Consider the following 7,225-nt stretch of genomic DNA (forward strand, 5'->3'; position numbering starts at 1 on the left):
TGGGTGACATTGTGCCAGTGGGCAGTACTCCGTCAGATGATGGGCTGCTGTTTTTTTCCTCCTGCGCTCAACAAGCTCATCGGTTTTGCGAATTGATCGCGTTTTTGTTTGTGATGGTTGTAGATCCGTAGTGTTACTTTGTTCAGTTTGACCTTGTTCAGAGCGGGTTTGTCAGTCCCCCCCCCTCCACCTCCCCTTCATGGTTATAGTGACAACTCGGTGCAATCTGCCATCGACAGATTTCTAAACGGAATCTTTGCAGTTATGGACGGACTGACACCTCTTATCAGATAAGTTGATTTTCCGGAGAGAATCCGCGGGGGAAAAGTCCCGTTTTCTTAGCTCTACCCCGCTGTGGTGCAAAGCGATCCGTGTAAAATGTCAGCGCACATTTCCCCTCGATCGCATCGCCGACTTGCCTGGAGACTTGGGGAGGGGGGGTCGCTTCTGGCCGTGAGTCTGGAGCTGATCTGGGGCTCTGGCTGTCCGTGTACTCGTTATTTTCCGTCTGCCAGTGCCGTGCTGCCGGAGTGTTGATCTGTTTCTCCGGTGTGTGTGCATGTAGTACAGAAATGGCGTCATTCACTTCACTGTAGCGCAGCGGTAGATATCGGGCGTGCGTATCGCGCTGACCTGCTCATAAATAGTTTGGCGTCACGGATTTTTCTTTCGCTGTCTTTGATTTATTATTATTGTGAATATTTCACGATTTAACTCAATACGTCAGTGAGGACGTCCCTTTTGTCCGTGTTCTTTCCACTTTAAATTGTTTCGGTCGGAGCGCCCTCCCCGACTCCGTCCTTACGGCGGTAGTTGCTTGCGAACAGAGACCCGCTTTATTAAATCCGCAGCTCCGCCGATCGGTTGCACTATACGTGTATTTTTTTGCCCTTTAGGCACAATCTGGGCTTCCTGGGGACACGGAACAAGCGACGGTTAATGTGCGACAAGTCCGATTGCTTGGTTGTCATGTTTGTGGCACGTTGAGTGTCGCGGATCGGTGGGGGGGGTGGCTATAACGTCGGATTCGGCGTCGTATTTACATGCTGTCTGTTTGTGCTATTTCATGCATTGTTTATGAATAGAGAAATGTCCCCGGTTAAATAATCGGACTCAAAACAAGGCAAAGCGCTGAGATACGGTTCAGATAATGTTTTGCAACCAACTACTTAAGGCGATTAGATCTGAAATCCTTGCGCCTTCTCTGCTGTCTGATATGATGTTGCCCAATTGAATAGTTTTTGAACGATGACACAATTAAATTTCGCATGGCATTTGTTTTGAGCAAAACGTGTTAGCGTACGTATGGGGGTTCTTTGTAATTAATTCCGTTTCTTTTGACATAATGGCCTGTTAGTAGTTAAAAGCAAAACCGTGATTCATTGTCCTCCGTGGTTCCTAAACATGTCAGACATGCTAAAGCAAAATACGGAATCCTTGTCCACGTCAGTTTCCTAATACAGTTGTTTTCTCTATTTTCCGTACAGCTTCGTCTCCTGCAGCGGGACTAGGAAACCTGGCCGGATATGAAGGTACCGACCCGAACCCGAAACCGAGCTTTTTTCGCCGTCCAAGGGACTTGGAGAATATTTTCTGTGGCATATTTTTATTCCTGAAGCGTTTTTTTTTTTTTTTTTTTTTTTTTTTACGGTTTGGAACCTTTTTAAACTACTACACAACTAATGTCTGTGGTCTAGAAGTAATAAGTTTTTTTTGCTCCATTAAAACGTTCATTTAGATGCCAACTGTATATAACAAGATGCCATAATTAAACAACGATAAATGGTAATTTATAAGAACAATAAACAAATTGTTTTGGCCTGAAGTCACGCCCAGGCGGTGAAGTCTGCGTTGCAATGAATCCCATAAATTTAATTTGCAAGTTGCAATGCTTGAATATCATAAAGATGTGGGTTGCAGTTTGTCTCGTATTTCATTTTTCTGTATACCATTTAATTTTGGGCGAACTGGTCAGGGTTTATGTCGGTGTCTTTGCACTAATGTATTCAGGAGTTTTATTTGTTTTAATAAATTATGTCATAAAAAGGAACATTTTAAAGGCTTGCATGGCCTGTTCCTGCAAAGGTCTTCGTGGGGCTCTGCCTCCCTGCAGAATAAAGTTAGAGATTCTTATTTGCTACTTTCTATCTGGAATGTTGCAGAGAGCTTCTGTTTCCATGGTAACCTACTACTGGGGTATTACCTGAAGGATTTGTCCTATTGGCTGTTGGACTAGCAAGAAAGCGGACAGGAAAGGGGGGGGTTGACAGACTTTTTATTTGTGATTTGCTGTTGCCTGTAGATATCTATCGTATATAATTTTTTAGCCTGGCTCGGGCTATGCTTTCCGTTGACTTTATGTAAGTTTTAATGTCGCTTGCCGAAGTTTTGCGGTTCTTTGAAGAGAGTTTGGTAAGTTTGGTGTTTCTGGAGAACCTGTAGATCGGTGTAGAGTGCACAGCTGATACCATGGGGCTTTGTTTTTTGGGGGGGGGGAGGGGTGAGGGTGGGGTTTTGGGGTTTTGCAAACTCAGCATGGCTTTGAGAATCTCCACAAAGGAACAGGTGGTTTTAGCTAAAGCCAGCAGCATCGCTCTGCCGTTACTGCTGATTCCGCCAGTGATGACTGGCTCATACAGTGCTGGTGCTGGGGCTCTGTGTCCCCTGTGCGGTGCTGGGGCTCTGTGTCCCCTGTGCGGTGCTGGGGCTCTGTGTCCCCTGTGCGGTGCTGGGGCTCTGTGTCCCCTGTGCGGGGCTGGGGCTCTGTGTCCCCTGTGCGGGGCTGGGGCTCTGTGTCCCCTGTGCGGGGCTGGGGCTCTGTGTCCCCTGTGCGGTGCTGGGGCTGTGGGTTTCAATGAGGTGAGCAGATTGCTGTGTATGTAGGCGCTGGTATTGCTGCAGTTCTTTCTTAGTTGCTGCAGTTCTTTTAAGTTATTTAGGGAAAAATTTCAAGACTTTAAAAGATCACTGACACATGAAAGCTATGTGCTGATTCTGTTTTTATTTTGCAAATAGCTTGGAGAGCAGGTTGGTGAAATCTGTCAAAGTCTTAGGATGCAACTGGATGAGCTTCACCCTCAGATTCAGTCACTGCTTAAATCGGGAGTTGGGATTTGCTTTGAAATCGCGTTTATGTGGAATAGACAGCCCCTGTGAGTTATTGCTGGGTCCTGTGATTTGTTATTTGCTGGTGTCAGATTGCAACTATATCTGGTGGTTAAATCTTGTTTTTTATTATTTTTATTATAAAAAAATATTCACAGCTCGCTGGGGGCGCTACTCCGCAGTGGTCTCACGGGTTCGCCCTGCGCCCCTCAGATTGTATACCCCTCCTGCATTCTTCTGTCGTGGCACCCCAGTCATTCCTGGCTAATGAAAGGCGTTGCCCCCGCCCCGTGCCGCCTTGTAGCTCACCCGAGTGCCGTTAGCCGGGGGACCCCTGGGCGGAGGCTTTTGCTGCTCAGAAAGGCTGAAGTAGCACAGGACAGCACAAAGGTCCGATTCAGGGCCGGGTTACTTTCGCGGCTGTGAGCGTGGAGTGGCTGATTCGCTCCCGCATCCCCGTCCTACTGTCTTAAATGTCCTGGAAATGCCGCACAAGCTGAGGGAGCGATTGCATTTTTACTCCACATTGACGGAAGACCACCAGCAGTCACTCATGTCCCCCCCCCCCATTTTGTTCGTGGCTTTTTTTCCTTGTTGTAAATGTAGTCCTACACACAATTTGCCTTTTAGTTTGTGAGTCTTTGGCTATCTTCTGTGCTGTTTTGTGTCACAATATCTTTTGTTGTCAACTTCAGAGATATGATGTGTGGGGTTGTACTCTGAGGTGATTCTTTGTGTTCATAGTGCAAAAAAAATATTCATATATAAAAAAGAGAGAGAGAGAGACATAAAACAGAAATTTAGTGACCCCCCTGCCTGGCGGGACAGATTGGGCAGCCCGCTTGTGCTCGATCCTTTGCTCCTTCAGCATGTGCTCTCGGCACAGAGGTGTCACACTGCTCCCGGGACCCCGTGGGTCCTCTGCGGTGGCCGACCGCCGACGTCACTGAAGACCGGACCTCTTCTGGTTCCTTTCTCAATGATTTCTTTCTCTCTCTTGTATTCTGTTGTTCTGTCTCTGGGTTGCTGTGTCTCTTTCTACCTTCTCTTATTCTTTTGCTCTCCTTGCACTCTCTCTCTCTCCACTCTCTGTGGCTCTGCCCCCCCCCCCCTTTGAAAAGAGCACTGCAGAAGGTACCAGAAGTGGTTGCTTGTGTTGAGTCTGCCGCTTTTTTGATGAAAAATTTAAGACTGGGAGCCCATGCCCCCCCCCCCCCCAGACGTCACCTGCGCCGGTGTGGAGCAGCTTTACGGTCTGCAGGCTCACTCTCTGCCTGGCCAGTGTCTTTCATTTGTCTCTCAGTCAAAGTTAATCACGCCACTCGAGGAAAGCAGCAGCCTCACTACCAAATGTGGAAGTATTGAGCGAAATATGGCTACCACAATTAATGCATGGCAAGGGACTTTTTAAACACGGTTAGTACTTTAATAATAACTGTAGTGCGGTTGAGGGTTGGGGAGCAGCGACACCCCCCCCCCCCCCCCCGATTAATCATGTTTCCTGATTGACAGAAACACGCTACTTCCTGTTTGGTTGGTGCTCATATTGGCTTGGGAATCATTTGTATACGGATCTGAACATTTGAACTGAGCTACAGGCAGCAGTGAAATCTCCACCCAGGAGCCCCCATACACCCCCCCCCCATCACCCATGTGTCTATAATCAGGCAGCAGTGAATCCGGAAAAAGTTTCACAGCCTGCCGCTGGCAAGTCCGGCCCGGAGGAAAGGCTTCACCTCATGCTGGTGCTGGATCGCTGGTGCTCTCGGTTTCTCGCGAGAGGAGAGCGATCGATTTCCCTCTCGCTCGACCGGTGTGCCGTTTCTCTTACGCGCCACACGGCTGAACATTCTGGAAAAATCCATGTCGCCGTCCCTGCCAGCAAGGCTGAATAAGAGTGTTTAAATTTTTTTTTTTAAAAAAGCACCAAAGAGATGCAGGGGGGCTCATACTGTAGGGGAGACAAACTGCTGAAAAGTGTTCTTAACCCCCCCCTCCCCACCTCACCATTTATAAACCAACCTGAGGTGGCTGCAGCTTTTCCTGGCAGCTTCCATGCTGTTTAACTGTCTTGACCCTGAGTTTGTTGGTTTAACTTCCATCGCCTTCTTTAATACTATGGGGAACCTAACGTGTGTTTCTGGTATAATAATATCAATATCACTACTGTAAAAGGGAAATAAACCAAATAGCGTATTAGTGTGTAAAAGCCAGAATCATGGGCTTGGGTTGTGTGCTGTCAATAATCTGCTCAGTCATTTCTCATTGGTTATATTGCCTGTTCAGGCATTTTTCATTGGTCACAGCGTTTGCTCAGTCACGTCTCATTGGTCGCATCCCTGGGTCCCAAGGGGGTATAAAAGGTCAGTGACTGACAGTGTGGTGTAAAACCCACTTACTGTAAGTATCAAGGCTTTGTTTTCCCAGCCGGCCACGGGACGCCGTGTCGGGGTTCGATGTTGAGCAACGGCCCATCGCAGCCATTTGAGCAGTTTTTATGGGATGATGTCACCCAACTACAAGTGGGTGAGGGGCTTCTCATCATATTGTTACCCCTGCAAACAGTAGCAGTGACCTCAGGCTTATCATCGCCCATGAGAAGGCCGTCCAAGGGGATGCCTGATGCTTTGTTAAGTGGGTTATTTTTTACAGCCCCTCCTCTTTCTTTAGGGGATATTAAAAATCAATGCGCAAGCCACACATGGTTCAGAGGACCTTTCAGCCTCCCCCCCCCCCAGCCCTCCCCCGCTAGCTCAGGCAGCAAATGAGGATGTTTATCCAGCAGGCAGCAGTGAGGACGGCTCCCGAAGTGAAGCATGACTCGGAACTAAAACAGCGCGAAATGGCTCGTACCAAGGTTTCTTCTTTTTTCTTTAAACTCCCTTTTAAAGATGAAGATCAAACCACCTTGGTGTTCTACAGGAGTCCAGGAAGGCCATGCATTGTATTATTTTCTTCCCCAGTAGTTGTTTTTTGCTAATATTTTCATTTCTTGTCGGTTTCTCACAATAACATCCCACGCCATGTGTCTCCATAAGACAGCAGATCCCCAACTGCGTGCATCGTTATGTTGACTACTTAATTAAACCTCTGCTCCAGCCACTTTCTCATGGGAAGTTTCATTGATGAAATAGCCTTTGCTGTTTAGTCTGCATCGGTTTGTTGGAGGTTTGATTGTTTATTATTATTATTATTATTGCCTGTCCACAGTAATTTGGAATGTCCTGATGGCGCTGACCTGTCCTGCAGGTGTGTCCAACTAAATCTGCGATCTTTTTGCAGCTTTTGATGAAAAAACAATGCAATTTGCAAAAACAACTTTTGGTGAACAATACAAACAGCGGGAAGACAAGTACATTCCATAATGTTTGTACCTTTCCTGCGCATTACTGCCCCCCCCCTTCCCCCCGGCCCTGTCTATAGAAAAAATGAGCCCCCCCCATTACGTATGCAGAAGCCAAAAAAGTAAATAGAAAATTATTACTCACATCTGCCTGAATGTCTCGTGCTCTCCAGTGTGACACCTAAATGGGTTGGGGTATGCGAGAAGGATGAAGGGACTTGTTTGGGACAGGCGGACTCTGCGGTGCTACAGGAATGGGGCCGTCTGTCTCGGTGACGGCCGGTCAGTGGGCTTGCGTGTTTCGAGAGAAGACTCGGCCGAAAAGACTCGACAGCGAGTCAAGGGTAGAGTCACGAGGAGGCAGGGTTCAGCGAAAGGGCACAACGGGCGTCAAGTGTCTCGTGGGCTCCCAGGGGCCGACGCGCCAGGCGGGGCGTGGTCGTCTCCGTGCGGGACTGCATGGGATGAAGGGTGTCATGAAGATGAGGACACCAGGTCAAATCCTGAGGATGTCACACTGCCGTTGACCTTTGGGCCCCTGACCAAGGCCCCTAAACCTCAATACCTCCTGGGCCTCTGGGTAGAAGTCACAGCGCATCACATTTAGCTAGGGCTTGCAAGGAACTCCCCATGATGCAATTTACCAAGCAGGGGGGAGGTAAATTCAGAATACCGCGGTATACCGAGAAATACCGTATACCCTATTACTGTGATACAAACTTTGTCTTAACATGACACACATGTGCCTCCCCCCAAAGATTGAGGGAAAACTGGATG

Source organism: Brienomyrus brachyistius, chromosome 3, assembly GCF_023856365.1.
Source record: "Brienomyrus brachyistius isolate T26 chromosome 3, BBRACH_0.4, whole genome shotgun sequence".
NCBI lineage: Eukaryota > Metazoa > Chordata > Actinopteri > Osteoglossiformes > Mormyridae > Brienomyrus > Brienomyrus brachyistius.